Source organism: Panicum virgatum, chromosome 8N, assembly GCF_016808335.1.
Source record: "Panicum virgatum strain AP13 chromosome 8N, P.virgatum_v5, whole genome shotgun sequence".
Classification (NCBI taxonomy): domain Eukaryota; kingdom Viridiplantae; phylum Streptophyta; class Magnoliopsida; order Poales; family Poaceae; genus Panicum; species Panicum virgatum.
In genome coordinates, this window is record NC_053152.1 from 13,955,961 (window position 1) to 13,967,331 (window position 11,371).

At 44.4% G+C, this 11,371-nt stretch overlaps 1 pseudogene; it reads right to left on the reverse strand.

Annotated features, from left to right (window-relative positions):
- Positions 1 to 1,843: 1,843 nt before the first annotated feature.
- On the reverse strand, positions 1,844 to 9,538 carry LOC120686459 (annotated as a pseudogene).
- Positions 9,539 to 11,371: the final 1,833 nt, after the last annotated feature.

The window sequence follows — 11,371 nt, forward strand, 5'->3', positions numbered from 1 at the left end:
GTCAGACTCTCCAATAATGATCAGAAAATTCAACCCGTTACACTGTGGGGAGGGGGGCTATTTATACCTCTAGCCCTCGGCTAGATTTTCCCAAATTGCCCCCTCCCAACTCATTTACAGCTCAATTCTAGCCGGCTTCGGGGTAAAATTACAAGGTGAGAGATTTACAAATCCGACCTTCTCACGTAATCGAGAGGTGTACAAATTTGACCTTCTCACATGTTCACATTTTACACACATATCTACAGCTGACGAAGGTTTAGACAACCTTCGGGGACCTCCGGGGATCGGAGCCGTGAAGGTTCCATCAACGAGCAATTAGCCGCCACCTTCGTTCCCGAAGTTGATCCCTTTACCCGAAGGTCCTGGTCTTCGAACTTGTGCTTCTGAGCAACCCTTCGTCACCTTCGGCCGGACGAAGGCGATATCCTTCGTAGCCGAAGGTTCCGGTGTTTGTGCTTGCGCTTCTGGGCAGCCATCCGTCACCTTCGGTCCACGGAAGGTGATATCCTTCACACCGAAGGTCATGGTCTTTGCGCTTGCGCTTCCTAGTGTTCATCCGATACCTTTGGGTATGCTTGGCTCCATCTCGTTGGGACCCTGTAAACAGGTTTGGGAGCATTTCCGAGAGTGAGGGGTTGACCCGAAGGTCCAATCCCCAACAGGGACGTCAAAAATTATATGTTGCAACATCAGAAAACACAAACTGAAAACATCAAATAAAAATCGCTCATCTTTGCAACAACATAAATCATCTCTTGCAGTATTTAAAAAGAATTTTTGAAATACCTCAGCTCAGCGCCCAACGTCGGCAACGCGGCGTGTGACCGGCCCACGCATGCACGGCGCGCAGGGGCAGCCGTGGCCTTGCCGGTGGCGACGGGTGGCGGGGCGGCAGGGCAGCGGAGCTGACGGTGCGGGCACGCGACCCCAGCAGCGGCGCCGACTGCATCCACGGAAGAGGAAGCGGTTAGTGCTGCGGCCACTGTCTTGAAGAAGGAGAGCCGGGGAGGTGCAGCTGGAATGGTCACCACGTGATGATGACGCTGGCAGGGGAGGCACAGCCGAGGGCAAACGATGAACACCCATGACTGAAGAAGAAAGGGACGAGATTGGGGTCGTGTTCCCCCTCTGACCTGCGGCGATTTGACTTGAATCAAACATATTTGGATCGGCGGTGTCATAGGGCTCCGATAGTATTGATTATTGAAACTCGGGGGGTGCGTGGGGGTGGATTTGGGAAATTTTGGTGGGTGGAAAAAAAGAGGGAAGACGGCGATGAACGAGACGAGCGAGCGCTGGAAGGACCTGGATATCACGGAACATGGGATGGCGAGCTGCTGCTTCTATTTTTTTAGTGCATGTTACCAGGGTTGAAGCGTCCGATAAATCAACCGGTATCGGACGTCTGGTTCCAAGCATTACCGAAGATTTTTACACCATAGGGACGTAATTGTTCCTGGAATGAAATCCATAGCAAAAAAAATCAGCAGTCAAGTGGCCATACTACTGCAGCAGAAAACCGATTTTGGGGCAGACATTATCCATATTTCTGAACACTTATCCTTAACGATCTCTTTACGTTCTCGTATCACATTACAAATTTGAATAAATGGAGTTCCTCATAGATATCATGAGAGTTCGTGAATTCTGCTTATAGTACTAGTCGCCGCACAAAAATTGCATGGATCATTTGACCACAACCGTGCTTTGTCGTTGTTCTGAAACAGAGCATCAATATCACATGTATACACACACTTTTTAACCGATACGACCTGAGATGGTATGAGGTCTCTAAGAACATAACAAAATACATGAAGATACAAATTTGATCAGAACATTATTTGCAAGAGAAGTTCAATAGTGAAGGGAAATGTTCTCAAAGGGAACTGGTATTCTTAGAGCAACTGACCAACATGGCACATGGATGACTCTACTATGAATCCTATTGAGCCAATGTTTGTCGACTAGCTGCATGTAGTATACAGAGTACAATCCAGGCATGAATGTAATAGCAGAAACAATTCATGACTTATCAGAAGAAAAAGGGATAAATGCATAACAAATATAGTTCTGAACCGACACATCATACAAGCATGCCTATGGAGGTATAACCATCTGGTTATTCTAGACACGAATCTCTGGAACATGGTCCATCTTCTGGTGCATCCCACTTGTTTGCCACTGTGTTCTGAACTCCTTGTGCAGGTGCAGCAACCAAAGCCTCTTGAGGGACAGAAGCGATTCAATGCCTTGAGGAACCTTATCCAGCTGCGCCAGGGACACAATGTAAAGACCTTCAATGCATGGAAGTGCACCATCTCCGATCTCCAGCTGCTTGACTTCTGGCATTCGCTTCAAGACGAGCGTGTTCATGTGAGGAAAGCATCCTGCAGAAAGAACCAAAGTGCTTGCACTACTGACCCTGTTAAGACTTAAATAGGTGAGGTTTGGCATGTATGGAGCAAGAACTCCCAATGGATCCTCCCCAAGTTGACACCAGCTTAGAGCAAGATATTTCAGCTGTTCTCCATGCCTGCGAAATATTGGATACTCTAGTGTGCCAGAAGCCCACTGTCCCCTTACAATTAGCTTGTGGAGCTTTTTGGAAATTGGTTCGAGGGTTTTGAGGCAAAGTATTTCATTCACATCTTTTGCCGAGATAAGCAAACTTGAAAGAAGTGGCATTCTTGACAGGATTGCAAAAAGGTTTGCACAATCAACACTACCTACATTGTCAATCCATATGCTTCTGAGCTGCATCAGATTCTTCAGCTGCTCAGCCAAGTCTTTGCTCAGTTGCACTGTATCAAGTGTCTGCAGTTCTTCCAGATTAGATAGCCCTTTAGGTGCTTCCACTCCGATGAAGTACCTAAACTCTGATTGCTTCTCATCAGCGAATCTGTCAGCCAAAAGGTGCCTTAGCTTCTTGACTTTAACAATACCTCGTTGTAGCTTCTCTATTTGAGTTTGCTTGATGTCCAGAGTGTGGAGGTTGAAGAGCTTCTCAATGGTCTCAGGGATCGACTTGACATTGGTGCGCCTTAACCCAATGTATCTTAGATTGAAGAGATTGCCTATACATGCGGGCACCTCATTAATAGCAGAATCTTGCAGCTCTAAAACTGTCAAGTAGCTCGATTCAGAAAAAATTGAGGATAACATGTCAGGGGAGGATGAAATCATTCCATGAGCCACAAGACTTCGAAGACGTGGAAATTTAACCTTAAGTGCAGTATTAACTTTCCACCTGCATAACGACAAGCGACGAACATTCTTGTCTACCTGAATCATCGCACCATAATCATTTGCAGATCCAAACTTCTCTTCTTTGGCAACAGAAAGAGCTAGGTCCCGCATAATATCGTGCATCTTGCAAGTGCTAACCCTTCCTAGTTCATCATAGTCCACAACTTCAAGCATATTGCGGTGGATCAGTTCCATGAGGTTTCCCTCCGCCACCTCCTCCGGAGTATTCTCTTCTTTGCTCAGAACAAAGCCTTCTGCAACCCACAGCCGAACAAGGCTTTCCCTTGACATGGGATAGTCCTCAGGGAACAAGCTACAATACAAGAAGCAATTTCTGAGGTCTCCAGTTAGGTCATGGTAGCTTAGATTTAAGATTACTCGGACATGATCATTGGTTGATAACTCACTCCGAAGCTGATTGTATGTTTGATACCATATGTTTATTCGTAGTCTTGACGACAACAAGCTATACCTATTGTAACAATTGTTAGTGGCAAGCCATGACACCTTTCCTCTATAGATGTAGCAATTTCCTCAAACTCCTTGGGGCATCTGTGGTCCTTCTTGTTGTGAAAAGCCCTTCTGCAGAAAAGTTCAAATGCATCAGAGCCACCCAATGGTTGGAGCTCGAGGTGGTGGTCAGACGAAGCGATAGCGCCAACATGGTCCTTTCGTGTTGTAATGATAATGCGACCTGCTTGGCAATTCTGGAAAGCATCATGAATTTTGAAGTATACTTCTTGCTCCCAAACATCATCCAATACAATCAAACATTTTCTCTTTTGGAGTTTTTTCTTTATTTCTTCCTTCAAGTCATGTACATCCATTTTGTCAATCCCTATTGGCATCGGTGGTTCCATATGCCCAATCTTCCAGAGTAGCTTTCTCAACAGAGCCTCCACTGTGTAGATCTGTGACACAACAATCCAAGCATGCACAGGAAAATTGACCTTTTCACGTTCATACACTACCGGAAACCGGTAATTCGCCGTGTGCCTAAGAGCTCGCCGTGCGCAAACCATCGGGCACACGGCGAAGAGAGCCTTTGTCGTGGGCCAAATACAAAACACACGGCCAAAATAAAGCCCACCGCGGAAGGAGGCTTCGTCGTGTGCCCTAACCTCGGTACACGGCAAAATGATTCTTTGCTGTGTGCCTCAGATCGGCACACGGCAAAGATAGGGCCACGTGGCCAGAGTATCACGGTCGGTCAACGCCGTCACATTTTGGGCACACGGCGAAATTTATATGTTTGCCGTGTGCCAAGATCTGTGGCACACGGCAAAAAATCTTTGCTGTGTGTCTTACATCGGACACACGGCGAACTCCCGCGCACTTATTAACTCTCTGGCTCACTGACGATGTATCTCTGGTCTCTCTCACTCTCTCGCTCACTCGCTCCCCACCGCCGCGCTGGACGCCCCGCCCCGCCGCCGCCCCTGTGCGCCGGCCCGGCCCCGCCCCGCCCCTCCGCCCCGGCGCCGCGCCGCCACCACGGCCCTGCCCCGGCCCCTCCTCGCCGGCGCGGCCCCGCCCCGCCGCCGCCCCTGCGCATCGGCCCAGCCCCTCCCCGCTGCTGCTGCGTGGCACGCAGCGCCGTCGACCTGCAGGAGCCGCCCCTGCTGGAGGTCCCGCGCCTCCCGCCGTCGCTGTTGGAGCCCGCGCAAGGAGGTCCCGCGTCGCCTGTCCCTGCTGGAGAGCCGCCCGCCGCCGTCTCCTGTGCCTGACCTCCGGCGCCATCCATAGCCCCTCCTGCCACGCCATCCCGCGAGGAGGTCCAGCGCCGCCAGGCCCAGGCTCTCGTACTGTCGCGCCACCGTCCGCGGTACGCATCAATCTCTCCCCCCATTGTTTTCTAAACTAAATTTATTTTATGATTTCAATTACTGAATAATTGCATAACAAGGACAAAGGCAAAGCTCCACAAAGACACATTCAAGCACCGTAGAAAGCCCATGACACAATATAGCTGTAAAGTCGTATATTTAAGTATTCCTATGCCAACCAGCACAGCTAGACAAACAAAAGTCCAGATCCAAGATGGAAGATTTAGAGGGCAAATGCAAAACAAATAAAATGACTAATCTCTGAATCGAGATATATTAGAAATTGTCCTTACAGATACGAGGAGGATAAAATACGGCAATAAATTAAGAAGATAGAAATGACTATATAGTCCCACAAGCAGTAAGCAAGGTGATACTGAATCACTGAACTTGCTTCCACAAACAAAATCACATATTTAGACTTCATAGCACACTGATTCAGAAGAAAGGGGGTGAAACAAACTAGTGAAATACAACAGCAGGCTTCAGTATTTAATTTCATATTTAATTTCATATTTTTTAAGTGTACAGGTACTTTACCTAATAGGATTGCTTAGAAATTCGTCTTCTACATGCAGTTCTATTTTTTTTTTGAAAACTGTCATGCAGTTCCATTTCTTTTAAAACTGTCATGCAGTTCCATTATACACAACTCCAATAATTAATTTGTGCCAGTTATTCTCCCAACTCAGTTATTTTGTTCTTGGGACTCAGTTCTCCTTGTCTGACCACTCAGTTATTCTGGTATGCGGCCTCAGCTATCCCCCCTCCCAGGCGCCTCCTCCAAATCCAAGACCGCGGGGAGGCCACCTCCACTAAATCCTCCACATCGGGCGAATCCGGTACCCCAGATCTATACATGCATTTCTAATCATCGCATTCTACCTACAACAACATCAGCAAACCCAGATCCACAGGTGAAATTTGTCTGTGTTTGCTTTGGTGGAGCCATTCAAATATCAAAGTTCTCACCAAATCCTATGACATTACGGAAGAAGTTCTCTAAGATGATTAGCTGGTTAGGTGGGTGTCTGTCCTGTTGCAACTGTGCGACCCTTGTCAGCTGCTTCTCCAGCACCAACCACGACAACCCCGTCATCACCATCAACTACTGTGGCAATACTCCAAGGGAAGGAGAAAGTAGTGGTCACGGTAGCCAGCTGGAAGGAGGAAGCCAAGGTCGCGGTAGCCAGCAAGATGCTTTGCCGGATCTTATATCGATGTAATTGCTGGAAAGGTCTTGTGAGATGGATTTCTGTTGCCTGATCTATATGCATGTACATCTAGAGTATCGGTTTGCATGCTACAGAGTATGTGATTTGTTATGGACTTATTTGGTGATACTTGTGAGCTTGGTGGTGGACTTGGTTTGATTTGTGGACTTGTGAGGATATCTGTGTACTATATGTGTGATATGTGGACTTGTTTGGTGATATATGTGATATTTGAGACATTTGTGTGATATATGTGATATTTGAGCGATATGTGTGATATGTGAGGTGTTTGATTTGCAGGAGCTGAAACTAAAAACAAAAATAAAATTGAATTTTAGACAGCTTTGCCGAGTGTTTTGGCCAAAACACTCGGCAAATCTGGGTGCCGAGTGCCATCACTTTGATTTTTTTATTCTAATCCTTTTTAATCTAATATTTTATAAATAACCCGTACCGATCCAAATTTGCGAAAACTATCCTTTGCCGTGTGCCGCGGGACCTGGCACACGGCGAAGTATGCTGCCACCTGGGCCCCAACCAGGACTACGCCATGTGTCAAAATCTAGGCTCACGGCAAACCTCTCCCCTTCGCCGTGTGCCCAGGGCCCGCGGCGCATGGCGAAGTTTCTAATCTTCGCCGTGTGTCACACGGGTAGCACACGGCGAAGTTGACCCCGCTGCTGTAAACTCCGGCTGATGCCGTTTGTGACCTTTATTTCGCCGTGTGCCACGAATAATACACGGCGAAAATGTGTTCGCCGTGTGCCCGATATTTGACACACGGCGAACACTCTCTTCGCCGTGGCAGCGGCTGCCGTCGACACTTCGCCGTCGGCCACCCACGGCGAAGTTTTCGCCGTGTGCTAAATGGGCTTCGCCGTGTGCGCCTGGCACACGGCGAAATGAGGAAATCCGGTGGTGATAAACATTTGTGACCAGTGTAGATTTTCCTAGCCCACCCATACCAGAAACTGTTATGACAGTGTTATCCTGCTCTTCTGAACACAGCCATCGAGCCAACAATTTCCTATTTTCTTCAATTCCTACTAGATCTTCATCTTTGACAAATTCTGGGAAACTATCTTGGGAGCGCTGTCTTTCAAACTCAGCAAGTTGCTCATGGTTGGGGACAAGCTGGGCTTGTTGAAGCCATTGATCCTTCATCTGAATAACTTGCTGGATCTCCACTTCTATCTCAGCTACCTCATTGGCTATCTATTATCTTAATACAACAGTGTTAAAAGAAGCCACCACGTTTGCCGAGAGGGTCTAGAAATTCCCACGTTAATCTAAAAAAGAGAAAAACCTACACCGTTGGATTTTATGAAGATCTAACGGTCAAAACTAACTCAAAGAGTCCATATCTAATACGATCAATAAATACATAAATTCGAAATTAAAAAATAAAAATATGAAAGTTGATTTCCATACGAAGTAGGAACCAGACAAGGAACCAAAATAGCTCAACAAAAGTATCATATGGATTATAAATATAATAAAAGGAAACATGATTCAATAACCCATAAAAGGAAACATGATCCAGTTATATATGTTTTTTTCTTAATGTGTTATAATGGCCTATTCATGGCTTTCAAGAGGACATGTACGTCCACCAGGACAAAAAGGAAAAAAAATAGTGTGAGCAGAGGGAGTGCCACAATCGTGATGCTTGAAGAGAGGAGGATCAAAGCAATATGAAAGCTAGATAGAAATAGAAGGGAAAACATTATACCAAAGCAAGACAACAGTGAGATTGATCCGCTCCAAGCACAAAAAGGTCACCATGAACTCCAGCAAGATTGTTCCGTAGGACCAGTTGTAAACTAACTTGGCCATAATGTTAAAAGAAGCCAATGTTCATTGAAAGCGTGTAGAAATTACGATGTTAATTGGAAAAACAAAAGTATATACACCATTGGATTTTATAGAGATATAACTGTTTAGACTAGCCTAATGTGTACTAAGTGCAACACTCATCTGTAAGGTTCCTTGTGATGGAACCAATCCTGCCAGGTTCAATTTGACTCGACACTAGAGCTCACATTTTTCTAGATTTATTCCCAAATTTAACTGATGTTATTTCTCAGTGACAGGCAATGTGCCCATCAACAGCGAGACGTTTATGGTGACTCGGTCAATATCTCAGGAATCTACCAGCTCAGCCTATTGAATATACTCAGGTGTAGGGGTAGGGTGCATGTATACCAAGAAATTAAGTGAATTTCTAGGGAATCAGAAGATGATTCTGATAAAGAACCAGCCAAGAGTCATAGAATGCAAGCTTCCATAGCAAAGAAGGTGATCGATAATAGATTGAACATGACGCCTTGAGAACATATTCCCTATGTATTTTTTTCAAATATTTAATATTGAAAACTAAATTAAGTAAAATTGAATATTCACATATAGAGTCCTACCAAATAATAAATTAGGTATATTAGCCATTAGTTTTTACATGGCTTCGGAAGTGAAATAATCAAATATGAGTGTATTTCAAATAGATGTTTGAAATAAAAATATAGAAGCGACCATAATTTGTATGTAAACAAAAGTGGAAAAAAATCAAGAGGCAAATTAATATTAATCACGTGGTTAGCATGTGGAGGAGCTTGTGAGTTTGCAAACTTCAAATTTTATAATGAAAAAATACAGCTAAAGAAAAAAATAGTTATAATGTTTTCGATAAATACATAAAACCATACTTCTCCACAACTAATCTTCCCTTTATCATGAAAATGAATACACATTCCACGTCATACAGTAGGATGATAGAAAAGAACAATGAAAATGAAAATAATATAATATAATAAATTTATTTCCAAGTAAAATTTGGAAATGTTAGTATAAAAAACAATCTAGCTACCTGCGCTATTTGCGCAGGCAACCTTTGCTAGTTTCTCTGAAAACAATGACATAGTGGGTACCCTTGATGAAGATCTTTTTCAGGAACCCTTCTTCCTCTAGTTGAAGAAGATGGTACGAGTATTTGTCCAATACATCCTCAACGCGGTAAGCCACCTTCCGAACCTCCCCAATCCAACTCTTGATAAGCTCATCGGTGAGGTAGACTGTGCCTATGTGCCGTATAACTTTGCTCATGAATAGTTTCATCCTTATCTGATCAACTTTCCGAGGCAGTTCCTTTAGAGCTTGTACTTTTTCAGATAGTTTAGTTATAATGACTTTGGCGGTTTCATCTCCTAAAGTGCAACCAATCTTCGTGACAGCAAGTAGCACTGCTTCTGCCATGGTTTGTGCTTAATTACAAAGACAAACAACATGTCTCGTTATAGGAAAAAAAATCAACCAAAAGGTAACAACTGGTCAAATTGATTTTACTCCCCTCATCAATCCACTTTGTCCGCTTAACCCCTGAACAAAATATAGGCTCAATTTACTTCCCAAAATATTTAAATTGGTCCAATCTACCCCGCACTGAGATTTCATTTTTTTTATTTCTCCATGTACAAGTGGAATCTCCACATCAAATTTTGCACCCTGACATATAATATGATGCCCTATGCCAGAAAAATACATTATGATCTTTTGATGCTTACATTTCATGCAGAATTGTATCTCTATGATCAATTTCATATTAAATCTTTCGAATCTATGAAAATAACCATGAAAAATGTTTAATGTATTTTTTAACATAAGGCATCATGTTCTCTATCCACTCAAAAAATCTGAACTTAAAATTCAATTTGTACATGAAGAAAGAAAGAAAAAGAGAGATATCAATTGGGGGTACATTGGACCAATTGATATTGTCCGGGGGAGTAAATTGAGCCTAGTTTTGCTTAGGGGGTTAATCGGAAAAAGTGGATTGGTGAGGGAAGTAAAGTGGACTTTTACCTAGAGTTTACAATATGCCTGGAACTTCAAAACATAGCATACATGAAGGTATCATGTATCAGTACCATATTGTAAGGAGCATGGCCCCATTAGGCCATTGTTTGTGATTTTGGTGATTGTGTGACAATATAATCATTAGGACTAACAATTTTATCAATATATACTTTGAAGGTGTTTGTTAGGTTCCAAGGATGTAAAGGAAGCCATTCAAATGATCAAGTATGAAAAGACTCGTGAAGAAACAAAGAAAAACAGGAAGAACACCTGACATATCATGATAGTATCAATTGGCAGACTAAATTGGTCAATGAAAAGCTGAAAACATAGCATCGGTTAAACCGATAGCATGCAAAATGTGAGCCTCGATGCATTGCTGAGCTAACTGAAGAAACCCGAGAGGCACCGATTAAAGCGACGATACAAATTGAAGGTTTGGTGCAATGGTCTCACCATTGTCCAGAGGCCATGTCAAGGGCGCAGGAACCATGTCTTAACGACCGGTTAAACCAACGCTTTGGCGGTACAACACATTGGTGCATTCACATCAGCACAAGGAATCTGTCATCAGTTCAACGGCTAGTTCAGACTGTTTGAGACCGGTTGAACCACCGATTCCCCAATGCATAGGTATCGGTTAAATCGATACCTTGCGGGGTTTTCTAGTCGTTGGAGCAACGACTCCTTGGAGTGGTTGGCTTATATATACACCTCACCTAAGGTCATTTGAGGTTGCTGGTGTGTAGAGGAACCCCATACACACTAGAGAACACCTCCAAGCCATCGATGTGCTTAGTGATCAAATCTTTCATTCTCAACACATCTTGAGAGCGATGCTGGGAGAGCACTGGTTGGGAGAGCGATGCTGCCCGAGCACTCGTTCTAGGGGAGTGATCGGATATGCTTCTCGCCGAGTTCAACCCTGACGGAAACTGAGTAAACGGTTCCTAACTCGAGTGAATTTTGCAGCAGGGCCTGTTAAACAGGCTGTTTTTGGGACTTGGTTAGATTTTGTGCGACAACCTGTTGAGTCAAAATGCCTTCGGGTTGTCACCTACACTACTTCGGCTGTATCCTTGATAAGTTAGCTACCAATTTGGACCCCTGCCCCTGACGGAAACTGAGTAAACGGTTCCTAACTCGAGTGAATTTCGCAGCAGGGCCTGTTATACAGGCTGTTTTTGGGACTCGGTTGGATTTCACGCGACAACCTGTTGAGTCAAAATGCCT